The sequence below is a fragment of the Phocoena sinus genome, chromosome 13 (genome assembly GCF_008692025.1).
Source record: "Phocoena sinus isolate mPhoSin1 chromosome 13, mPhoSin1.pri, whole genome shotgun sequence".
Lineage (NCBI taxonomy): Eukaryota > Metazoa > Chordata > Mammalia > Artiodactyla > Phocoenidae > Phocoena > Phocoena sinus.
In genome coordinates this window covers 80,012,788-80,025,528 of record NC_045775.1, presented here as the reverse complement: position 1 = coordinate 80,025,528, position 12,741 = coordinate 80,012,788, and positions in this window count along the sequence as shown.

Sequence of the window (12,741 nt, the reverse complement as noted above, 5' to 3'; positions counted from 1 at the left end):
GAAATATGGATATGTACACGCCCACACTCTACCCTCATCAGTCATAGAATGTATTACGGACACTCAGATTTCGTGAATTCTCCCTTGAAGTCAATTCTATGTAGTATACTTAAAAGCAAACCACTCTTTAAAGTTTTGAAGTGGCTGGGGAGAGCGACTGCAAAGTTTTCTGCCCACGTAGTCAGGTATGACTCAGCACCTGGATGGGGGGTGGTACTAGGTGACAGATCTGAACTGTATAGATCAGTGATTATAGCAGATTACCCTGCCATCTCACCCCATCTCACAGTTTGAAGAAAATTCAAAGGATGGAAGTCTGGTTTGACTCTAATAGAAAGTGGTTCTATAGCACCTGCTCAAAGCCACGAATCAACAGGTGCATGGACATGTGTGTGTGTGTGTGTGTGTGTGTGTGTGTGTGTGTGTGTGAGAGAGAGAGAGAGAGAGAAATCACTGCCATCTTACAAGGGTCCACGAGTTTTGAGAGACCTGTGCTGCGTGGTAGGTGTGAACTAGTTTAGGAATGGCAGAGAGAAATAGGCTGATTTGGGGAAAAAGGTTATAAAATCCTAAATAAATTATGTAATTTGCCACTTTTGCTCTGAAATAAGTGCTGGGAAAGTTAAAGCCTGGGTGAGCTTTGTTTTAAGCTGGTGATGGATTAATGCCTTTCATTTTCATTCGGCAAGCAGTACATGTGTGTATATATACATTTATTTCAAATCAAGTGGTGGTTCTGGCTCGTTCCTCATCCTGCTTCCTCAGCAAGGCAGGAGTTTGGATTTTTCCAGCCCATTTTCTCTGCTGTGTGTGTGTGTGTGTGTGTGTGTGTGTACTTATTCAGCAGTCTTGCTTTTCTGTAAACTCTGTACAGTCAGTATGTGGTTCTGACTTAGCGGTAGGTCATAGGTTTTTCCGTAGTGACTCCATTCTAACCACTGCACACAGGAATAAAAGCTCCTTGCCTGGTGTCCTGCTATGGCTTTTCTGCATCTTCGGCGCTGCCTGGTCCATTCTTCACCAACCTGCAGGAGAGGTGCCGGGTGATGGTTCAGGGTGGTGGGATTAGCAGCTTCGACAGACTCACAGGTGCTGCCAAACTGGCTGTTCTTCACACGACCACCCGCTGACATCTGCCAAGTGTCGCAAGATGATACCAGCCTGGAGGGGGAAGAGGGGTGCTGTTGTCTGAATTCAAATTTTCCACTTTCAAAGAGGATGATCTTTTCAGACATTGCTGGCATCTCCTTTTTTTTTCTAAAGGCCTTTGCTTCTTTTCAGTTGGTTCTTTTATTTTTCCTATTGATAATTAGCTCTTTGTATATTCTGGGTAAAAATCTCTTACATCTTGGAAATACGTTTCCTCCAGTCTTACTATCTTTTTTTTCTCAACATTTTATTATGGAGATTTTCAAACGTACAGAAAAGTTGAAAGAATGTACAGAGAACACATGGTGGTGGTACCCACCACTTAGATTCTACCTTTCACATTTTACTCTACTTCCTTGATTCTGTATCTGTCCATCCATTCTTGCATCTTACCTTGTGACGCATTTCAAAGGAAGTCGTAGTCATCAGCAACCTTATCCCTAAATACTTCAACACGTATATCATTTAGAGTTCATTAATTTTTTATAAATTTTTCCTGAGATGAGATTTACAGGTAATACAACAACTCTTAAGTATGCATTTGCTAAGTTTTGTTTGTTTGTTTTTGTTTGTTTTTTTCTTGTGGTACGCGGGCCTCTCACTGCTGTGGCCTCTCCTGTTGCGGAGCACAGCCTCCGGACGCGCAGGCTCAGCGGCTGTGGCTCACGGGCCCAGCCGCTCCGCGGCACGTGGGATCTTCCCGGACTGGGGCACGAACCCGTGTCCCCTGCATCGGCAGGCGGACTCTCAACCACTGCGCCACCAGGGAAGCCCAACATTTGCTAAGTTTTGACCAAGGGTGCAGATGTCACCCAAACCCCTATCAAGATAAGGGGCATGACCATCACTCCTGAAAGTTCCCTCATGCTCCCTCTGAGGCAGTCCCTCCCCTCTTGCCTCCAGGGGTGACCACAGTTCTGATTTGATTTTTTTCCACCATAAATTACTTTTTAGGTAGAGTTTGAATGGGATCATGCAGTATGTACAATCATCACTAATTTCCCTTTTCTTGCTGACTAGTAGCCTGTTGTATGAACAGACCACACTTTCTCTGTTGTCTTATTAATGAACACCTGAGCTCTTACAGTTTGGGCTGGGATGAATAAACTTTCTACGAATATTCTTGAACACATCTTTTTGTGAACGTAGGTTTTATTCCACTGCGTGTCTTCAAACTGCTGTGGTGTATTTGATGTAGTTCTCACCACTTTAGAAGTCAGATTTATTAATCTTACTTAGGTTTCTGTATTTTGTATTTTAAGAGCCCTTCCCTAGGCCAAGGTTTTAAATATATTTTGTGATATGTAACGCTACAGTTTGTTTTCGTCTTTAACCCACCTGGATTTTTTTTTTTTTTAATGATATAATGTGAATCTAACTTTATTTTTTTCCCCCATAGACAGCCAGGACTGTCTTCTTTTCTTCACGTGAAATGGCTCTTTGACATCTACCAAATTCTCCTATTATGTGGTTCTGTTTCTCTGCTCTTCTTTTTTTCCAGTGATCTTTTTGTTTTCACCTACATTATGCTAATTACTGTGGTTTCGTAATATGTTTTGAATTTCTCGTCTTTATTTTTCAAGATTGTCCTGGCCATTCCACATTTTGTCTTTCACGTGCATTTTGGAATTAGCTTAAGCTTCTTGACAAGTTCGGTGAGTGTCTTAATTTGGGACCGCAATGACCATATTCATTTAGTGAGCGTTGCCATTTTCCCAAGACGTTTTCCAAGGCAGCCAGCTCGTATTTTCATCTATTAGGCTTCTTTTTGATGATGTTAGTGCACTTGACTTTTCTTTCCATACATCCTGCACATTTCTTTTTTTTTGCAGTACACGGGCCTCTCACTGTTGTGGCCTCCCCCGTTGCGGAGCACAGGCTCCGGACGCGCAGGCTCAGCGGCCATGGCTCACGGGCCCAGCCGCTCCGCGGCACGCGGGATCCTCCCGGACCGGGGCACGAACCCGCGTCCCCTGCATCGGCAGGCGGACTCTCAAGCACTGCGCCACCCGGGAAACCCCCTGCACGTTTCTTGTGAGCTTTTCTCTAGGGTGAGGGATGGGGGTCAGCCAGCATCCAGCCCACCCACTCCCCCCTTTCTTATTGCCACCACAGTTGCTCTTTGTGCGCCTCCCCCCCACCGTTGCCTTCCACCTTTGAAACTTTCCTTGCCCCCAGGACAGCCGACGGCAGCTGTGGCCTAAGCTGGGCCAATCCAGCACTCTTTCCCAGCACTTTGAACCTGGAGCAAACGAGGCAAGAAGGGGCTGACGGGAGTGCAGCATCCTTACAGCTGGGTAGACAGGGAGGTACATGCGCATTCCCTGGCCATGGTGCCTGCTGCTGGCGTGCCTGTGCCTGGTCTCCACGCTTCCCGTTTGTTCCTTGAGCGCAGGGCCCCTCCCATAAGTTCTCTCTGTGCTGTCAGATGCTGTTACCGGCAGCCTGAAGCGCTGACTCATTCCTACCTGTCAGGAAAGACTGAGTCAAGGGTTGTTAGGAGTCCGCCTATGAACAGTACGAATTCCGAAGGCGTGAGGTGATAGGTTGAGATAGGCTGGGCGAGACCAGAATGGGGCTGAGAAGAAGGGAAATGACAAGGCAAAAGGATGCTCTCTCATTGTCTCTCACTTCTGCCACTGGGCCTCCTTTGCCTGAAACCTCTCTTTCCTGAGGCAAGCCCTAAGTCCTTAGGAGAATTTAGTACCAAGAAGAAGACACAGTAGAAGGCCCTTGTTTCTGGCATGTTATCCCATATATGACATGCATTTCCAAAAGGGATTTGGGAAGGTGAAATTATACTAGCTGCTCAGCTGTCTCCTTACAGCAGATTTTGGGAGACTTAGCTCTATAGTAACCCCTCAATCTACTGACTAAACAAGATCAAACTTGGGGAACCATTCTCACAATACACCCTAAAGGGTGTGGGCTTTCTGGCCCGGAAGGACATCAGAGAGCTTATACCACCTCGTTACATTTTTAGCCCTCTAGGTGGTCATTTGTCTAAACAATTTATTCAATCCAAGTATGTGTATTAAGATCCTACCATCTCCCAGGCACAGATAAAAATATAAATGTGCTTAAAACTCATATGCTACTATTGCCCAGGGTCTCCAGGCCAGTAAGCGGAAAGACCACAGTAGAATTCTGTACTGGAATTGCAGAGGGAGCTGTTTCCGGAGCTTGGAGAGTGAGAGACCCGCAGCTCCCCTGGGTGTCTCGCCCAACCCCCATCCGGCTCCCAGAGCCCCGCACCCTAACCCCCATCACCTATTGTGACAACTAACCATTGGGCACCTGGTATGTATGAGGTCCTGTTCACAGCACCCCATCATCTCAGAACAAACAAACAGCCCTTTAAAGAAACTGCCGTTACGACCCCAGGTGCCGAGATAGGGAAACTGAGTCACGGGGCATTTAATCTGCTTGCCGAGGGTCACCGAGCTCGTGGGTGGCAGAGCTGGGGTGTGAAGCTGGGCAGTGTGGCTCTGTCACCGCACCTAGGTCTGTCTACCTGTTCCTCCGTCCCCCTCTCAGGTCCCAGCGGAGCAGGTGTGGGAGGCTGAGACCAGGCAGGGTCTGCCTTGGAGGGGATGCCCGTGAGGCTGCCGGCCTCAGAAGAGTTCCGGGCATTCTGGGGACTCACGTCATTGTGGCCTGGTCCAAATCCACCTCGTAGGGGAGGGAGGGGGTGGGCACTCCAGACCCCAGGCTTTGCTTACATCTCTGGCCACCAGGGCATTTCAGCTTTACCAATGGCTCGCCTCCCTCTGGAGGCCCAGGTCCTGCATTTCTTGCCTCAGACCTCCTGCAACTCTTGGTGACCTTGCCTGAGGGCCTGCTGTTGACGTGTGGGTTGTCCCAGGAGTGCTGGGTATGGCTTGAGCCTGCTGCCTGCTGCCAATTGCCCTGTAAGGCGTGGCCTCGGTCTGGGGGAAGCTGTGCCCCCCTCATTCTTTGCCCGCTGTCCCACTCATGCCACCACCAGGGTGGAGCAGCTCCCAGACATTTGTTCACACGTAAGGCCATGTTAGTGGCGGCATCCTGGTGCCAGGGTGATGGAGCACAGGGGTCACAGAACCCCCAAGGGTGGTCTCTTCACTAGAACGTAGAGTGAGTGAGGTAGGTCCGGGACAGCCTGGCGTGTATCCGTTGGGAACAGGATTCACTCTCCCCCATTCGCCCTGGAACCTTCGCCCCCAGACCTGGAGCAGGAAGATCTTCCCCAGAGCTTCCCCGGCCCGCAGCAGACTGCCATGCGATGCCTCTGCTCCAGCTCTGCGGTGCCAAAGCCCCTGCACGGTCAGCTCTCCTCTACCTCTTACATCTCACTGGCCTGCTCACTGTTTCACTTGTTTTTCTGCCCATTGTTTGTTTTTTTTTCTAAGACTTTTTTTCAATGTGGACCATTTTTAAAGTCTTTATTGAATTTATTACAATATCGCTTCTGTTTTACGTTTTGATTTTTTGGCTGCGAGGCATGTGGGATCTTAGCTCCCCAACCAGGGACCGAACCCACACCCACTGCATTGGAAGGCGAAGTCCTAACCACCGGACCGCCAGGGAAGACCCCTCTTCTCTCTTTTCAAAAAAAAAAAACGTATGGAGGTACAAATACGTACAGTCAAGTGCACAGTTTTCTCGACAAACTTTGACTCGTGTCTATAGCTGAGGATTCATCTCCCCAGTGAGGAGGCAGAATCCGACCAATTTAAAGGGACAGCAGTTCAGTCCTGCTGCCCAAGGCCCAGGCTCACTCCTACCCTGTCCTCATGCTTCGGGGGCCCTGGGCTGGGAGCCGTCTCTGCAGAGGCATGAGGAGAGGCTGGGGTTCTGGCTGGGGTCTCCCAAGGGCATCCAGCGGCCTCTTAAGGCCCCTCTAACAGGAAAGAACTTGTGGCTCTGTCAGTAACTCTTCCCCCCTGTTATTTAACCGTGATCTTCACGTCAATATGTGTCATTATTTGTGCTGAGAAGCCTGACACAGAAAGCTCTGGATGTGGAAGATCTGGCTTTTTTTTTTTTTTCCTATACATTTATTTATTTTGGGCTGTGTTGGGTCTTCCTTGCTGTGCCCAGGTTTCCTCTAGTTGGGGATAGCCGGGGCTACTCTTCGCGGTGCGTGGCCTCTAGGCGCGCGGGCTCAGTAGTTGTGGCTCGCGGTCTCTAGAGCGCGGGCTCAGTAGTTGTGGCGCACGGGCTTAGTTGCTCTGCGGCATGTGGGATCTTCAAACCCGTGTCCCCTGCATTGACTTTTTTTCAATGTGGAGGATTCTTAACCACCGCACCACCGGGGAAGTCCCCTGGCTCATTTTCTTAAAACGTAGATCTTTTCTGTTACCTTGATATCTGGACCATTGGAAGAGGAGAGCCAGGCGCCAAAGCTTTTTCAGTCGTTGGATAGCATTCTGAAAAGCTATCTGGGGAACAAACATTTTTCCTTCTTCTGTCAGCATCTAGGAACTCTCTATCCCATGTAAGTGTAGGTGAAAGGATTTTATTGTCTTTAACTCAGATAGTCTGGAAAAATCTTGCCTTCATTCCTTCACGTATTCATTTGACCAACAAGTGTTTATTGAACGTCTATTATGTACCAGACACGATGGATTCCAAGTGCTCAGGACTCAGCAGGAGCCAGGCTGCTGAGACCCCTGCCCTCCTGGGGCTTACATTCAGTGGGGCTGAGGGGCGTAAGACAAACAGGTGAACGAGGTGAGCGGAGAGTGAAAGGTGCAGGAAATAAACAAGGCCAAGTGTAGGGGGGCAGGTCTGGTGATGCAGCGGGTCTCGTGGTGCAGAGGGTCCGGTGGTGCAGCTAGAGCAAGGAAGGCCTTTTCTCTGAGCCCTCAGGATGAGCCAGGAGCAGCCAGCCAAGAGCTGGGAGAAGAGGCCAGACAGAGGGACCAGGGCCGCGGAAAGGAGGCCGGGAACAAGCACGGTAGGGAACGGTTGGGGGCTGGGCTGCAGGGCCACGTGGACCACATCCTAGAGACGGGTAAATTCACAGGGCAGTGGAGGCCTTCAGTTACAGAGCCAACATAATCCAATCTGAATTCTTTGAGAAAGATTCCTCTGAATTCCAGACTAAGGGAGATTGAAGGGACATGATGGCTGACTGTGATGTGTGATCAGGGGTTTTCCTTTTGCCATAAAGGACACGATTGGGACAAATGGTAAACTCTGAGTCAAATATGTAGGTTAGATAATGGTATCGCATCGAGGTTACTGTCCTGATCTTGACCATTGAACCACAGTCATTCACGAGAACGTGCGTGCTCTTAGGAGACACCCACTGAAGCGTATTCAAGAGTGAGCGGCGTTGCCTGTCTGCAGTTGAGTCAGAAAAACATATCACAGGCGTGCATGTGGGTTACATCTTAGGGGCGTGGGACAAGGATGAAGTAAATGTGGCAAAATGTCAACATTTGGGGAATCTGGGTGGGGACTGTAAGGAAATTGTTTACACCATTTTGCAACTTTTTTGTAAGTCAAAATAAATTTTTATTTTATGTCAGAATAAAAAGTGAAAAATTTAAGACCCCTCTGGCTGCACCTGGCTGGTGGTAGTGAACAGAGGTGTAGGCGCAGGGGACAGTCAGGGGTCCTCCCAGGAGACCTGGGACCTGGTCCTGGACCCGAATGGAGGGAGAGATGCTCAAGGTGAGGGGAGACAGGTCCTCCCAATGAGGAGAGAGAGAGGACAGGATCCTAACTGCGGACTTTGGCCAGAGCGATTGGTGAGAAGAGAAACTGGGTGGAGGGAAGGATAGGCTGGGGAGGGCTCGTGGAGAGTTCTGTTCTTTTGAGCTGCCAACTCAGCTCAGGGCTGATCCAGAAACAGTGTTATCAGCTCGTTTTAAAGGGCAAATGTTGGGTTTTGGGAAAGAAATCCCAGCCAGTTGGACGGTAAACCATTGGCTGCTTGAAGAAAGGCTACAGCGTAAATATTTAGGTATTTACTTTAATGAAACACTTTTTGCAAAACACAAAGGGAGGAAATGGGGTCTTTAATCATGAGAGATGGAGGACGATCCATGCCACCCTTACGACCCATGTGAAGCATCTACTGAACATGGGCCGAATGCTGCATGGGAAGAGGGGTGGGGGGTCCTCAACCTTGGAGGACAGTAGACTCCCCCGGGGGGTTTTACAAAATACCCACCTCTTCAAAACTCCAGTGGGATTCCAGTGCAGTATTTTTTTTTTAAGCTCCCTCTCCGTGATCCAGCGTGGCAGGGTTTGGGAGCTTTCTCAGGACTCCCACGGGTGACTTCAGAAACCCTGGGGCCGGCAGCATCACCCGGGGAGAATGCCCTGAAGGACACCACTCAGTAAGGTGCTTTCTGTTTGCTTCAGTTTCTCTTGTAGTTGCAAAATGTTCAATCCTCATTTCTGTCTCCCTCTGTCAGTTTGCCCTGGCACAGACATCCACGTGTCCTGCCAAATTCAGGGTGAGTGGGAGGACAGAGTGGGCTGGAGGGCCCAGGGCCAAGGCCACGGCCTGTTGTAGGTGAGGCCGCCCTAGTCTGTGTGCCTGGGGAGAGCCCCGTCCATCATCAGGTAGGACAGAGCCTCCTAATGGCAACGCCAAAGGGCTCGGCCAGGTCAGAGACGTGGGAAGGGGCCGCCGACCGGGCTCCGCGGGGGCAGAGGTGGGATGGCGTCAGCGTGCAGAGCAGGTAATGAACGAAGGTGTGAATAGCAGTGAGCTTGACCCCAGCTCTCTGCAGCTCGGTGGGCGTGGCATGTGAGGGCATCTTGGAATTGTGTGGAAGTATCACGGTCCCGTGAGAAGCAAAGGCAGGAGGACACACAGCATGCCCTGAGAGCGTGTGCTTAGGTGTGAGGTCTGAGTACTTAGAGAGGAAACATGGCCACCTGTGCTGGGGAAGACATCACAGCCCACGTTGCCCCCCGTTGGAATAGGGGCTCTTCAAAGAGATGTCAGCTTGGATTTGCTCAGTGCTGTGCGAGGATGCTGTGTCAGCTGTCCCAGAAACTGCCCTGGGCGAGGCTGCACGGGCTCAGCCTTGGCCCTTCCAAGTCCCTCCCTGGGCTCCCCTCCTATCCCCAGGGGTTCAGGCCTGACTCAGGCTCCCAGTCACCGAGCTCTGGGGCCGGCCTTCTGTTGGCTTGCAGGTAAATGCCCTCGTCCCCACCAGGGGATTTTAATAACTACATTGCAATTGTGTCTCTCTGGCCTTTGAACTGTAAGGGTCAAGGCAGACCCCTGGTCCAGCATGGTCCCTGGCACCCGGCGCGCACTCAACCCGTGACCGTGGGATGGGCAGGTGGCAATTAAATGTCTGATTAGGATTCGTGGCCAATCCTCGAGTTTGTTCTTGGCCGCAGAGCACAGTTTACACTTTTTGCCACTTAAAAGACGAGTAGTGAGGGCTTCCCTGGTGGCGCAGTGGTTGAGAGTCCGCCTGCCAATGCAGGGGACACGGGTTTGTGCCCCGGTCCGGGAAGATCCCACATGCCGCAGAGCGGCTGGGCCCGTGAGCCATGGCCGCTGAGCCTGTGTGTCCGGAGCCTGTGCTCCGCAACGGGAGAGGCCACGACAGTGAGAGGCCCGCGTACCGCAAAAAAAAAAAAAAAAAAAAGCTGCTGTCAGAGCCATGGTGCTGGCAGGGTTCTGACAAATCACATCCCCTGGAGGACAAATGACTGATACTGGCTTGATGAAGGTAGCCTCTTGCAACTCTGGTGACACGTGCATTTTGGAAAATTAAGTTGCTGTCTAAACTCAGTGGCTATAGTATGAAACAGAAGTCTTCACTGGTCCTAAGAAAATGACGTTTTGATTGAACTAAATCCCAACAGTGTGGGCCGTTTCCTGGACTACCCCAGCTCACTCCTGCATCACGGGCTCGCTGTCCCCTCTTTCTAAAGTGCTCAGATATGCAAAGGGTTGGCTTTTTCAGGTTTCTGCTCAAATGCCACCTGCCTGGCCTTGCCTGCCACCCCATTCAATCCCACCTTCAGTTTCATCCTCTGGGCAATGAGGCTTTGCACATACTCTCGGAGCCCCAGCGTGAGTGTGTGTTAGAACTTGGGGAACTGGAGCTTGGAGGGGCTGTGGGACAAGAGGGAGGGACCTGGGTCCTCATCTCTGGGGGTCTGGTGATTGGCAAGGCTGTCTGCTCTATGAAAACTAGGGTTGTGGGGACCCCATCCCTAGCTTCCCCAGCATCACACATAGTAGGTTAGTTCTCACTTTAGCCGAAGAGTGTGGCAACCCGAGCACCCTGACCAGTTAAGAGAGCACTCAACTGGGCGGAAAGAGGAGAGGCTTCCCATCTCCCTCCAGACCCCTGATAACCTCCCTTTGTGGAACCCGGTCATGTGTGGTCTTTTATTCATAGATGGGGAACATCAAGGCAGAAGTTACTTAAAACTTCCTTCCAGAAGAAATTGGGCTTAAAATACTTGCCCAGCAGATGGCCAGGGCCGCCCTGGGGCACTGCATCTCTTATCTGACAGCTGTCCGCAAAGAGGCCGCTGGAAGCTGTTCTCAGAGCGTCAGAGGGACTGGGCTTTGGGCCATCATCACGGGTCATGGCCCTGTTGCCTCCATCTGGGTCCAAGCCATGGGACTGACCTGCCTGGTGGAGCTCTGAATGTCTAGACAGACAGACAGGCTGAGATGAGAGGGGACACACTTGCCCCCATGGCTGAAACCTGGTATGAGATCAGCATGGTCGAGTACACGTGGGTCAGGGGAAGGGGATGGGAGGGCTGGGCCCACAGGTCAGGTCTACACGGGGATCTGAAACAGTGGGAAGGAGCCGTGTTTGGATTAACACACACATTCCTGGGCGGCAAATCCCCTTTTCTAAAAGCATAAACACCTGGGAAGGCAGACATAAAGGACTTTGGCCTCAGTGAGTTGTGTATGTCAACTTGTATCAGTAATACCACACTGAGTTGAAAATAATCGCAAGGCAAGAACAAAACACTTTGTTACAAAACTGGACTAATATTACATTTTTTCCCCTGAAATTACTTTTCAGAGTTCATAAGTATACCTACCTTAGGAGGAGGAAGGAAGCAGCATTCATAGGACAGAGTACAACATGTTTTTGGATTATTTATGCTTTTGGGGGGGGGGTCTGATTCTAAACCCTTTGAAGAAGTGAAAGACTTATATAAAGTAAGTTGGATGGTTTCTTTCCAAGAAACATCAAATGAAACTCCAGTGTCAGAGAGACAGAATTCTTCACCATTGTTCCCAAATGCCAAGAACCTTCTTTCTCATGTTTTCTGTGACTGAACGTTATTTGCCATGGTTTTCAGTTGAAAATATATGCGGAGGAAGCAAACCTGGCCGGTGAGTGTCAGAGGCTTCATTCCCGGTGACAGAAAAGGATCAAATGCTGATCCAGGGGGGAGCTGTTCTCTGAGAGTCAAGTTCTCAGCGGTCCAGCTTTGAAACTGACAAGATATTGACCTGTGCTGATCCATCAGACAGCCTGGAGCCCCCACCTTCCTCTTCTGGGGCTGCCCTTTCCCCACCCAGCCGCCCCGCCCCCCCCCCCCCCCACCCCCGTGAGTTAGTTCTTGTTAAAGCTAGAGCAGATGACTCACAGCTCCACAGAGGGCCAGCCTCTCTCCCCGCACGGCTGTGTCCCAAGTCCTTCAGAACCCGTGCAGGTCCAGACCCAGCCTGTGGCCGGCCGAGGAAGGGAAACCTCCCCAGTCACATCATCCTCTCAGTGAACCACATTCTGAAGACCCACCACCCTCTCCTTCTCTGACGTTATCATGTCTGATGCTGGGCGCTGCCCCGGACATTGGTCCCTGTCATGTTTCATATGTACGTGTGTACTTGTGCCAACTGCATGTCTGTGACCGTTGGTAGCGGCGTCTCTGGTTGAGTCTGAATACAGAGATCAAAGGCTATGCCTAAGAAAGTAATAACCAACAGCACAAAGCAGCATTTAGGCCAAAAGAATGTCCCTGTGTGCATGCCTGAGTGTGCGCGCATGTGAGTGTGTGTGTGTGTGTGTGTGTGTGTGTGTGTGTGTAAGCATGCCAGTATGGTGGAGGTTGGGAGGGACACTGATATTTATTGGTCACCTCATTGCACCTGAAATTTTCATGTACTTTCCTCTTTAATGCCCATGTCAGTTTCCAAGGGTAACGATTATCACCGCCCAGACATGTGAGTGTATTAGATTTCTAGAGCTGCTGTAACAAGTTACCACAAACGTGGTGGCTTAAAGCAACAGAAATTTACTCATTCACAGTTCTGAAGGCCAGAAATCCAAAATCAAGGCGTCAGCAGGGCTGTGCTCCCTCCGAAAGCTCTAGGGGAGAATCCTTCCTTGCTGTTTCTGGCTTCTGATACCATAAGTCAGGCACTCCTCAGCTCATGGCTGCCTCACTCCTACCTCTACCTCCACTGTCACATGGCCTTCCCCTCTGTGTGTCTTGTGTCTCCTTTCTGTCTCTCGGTCATGGGATTTAGGGCCCTACCAAGCAATCCAGGACTGTCTCATCTCAAGATCCTTGACTTAATTACATCTGCAAAGACCCTTTTCCCAAACAAGGTCACATTTATAGGTGCCGGGGATTAGGACATGAGCC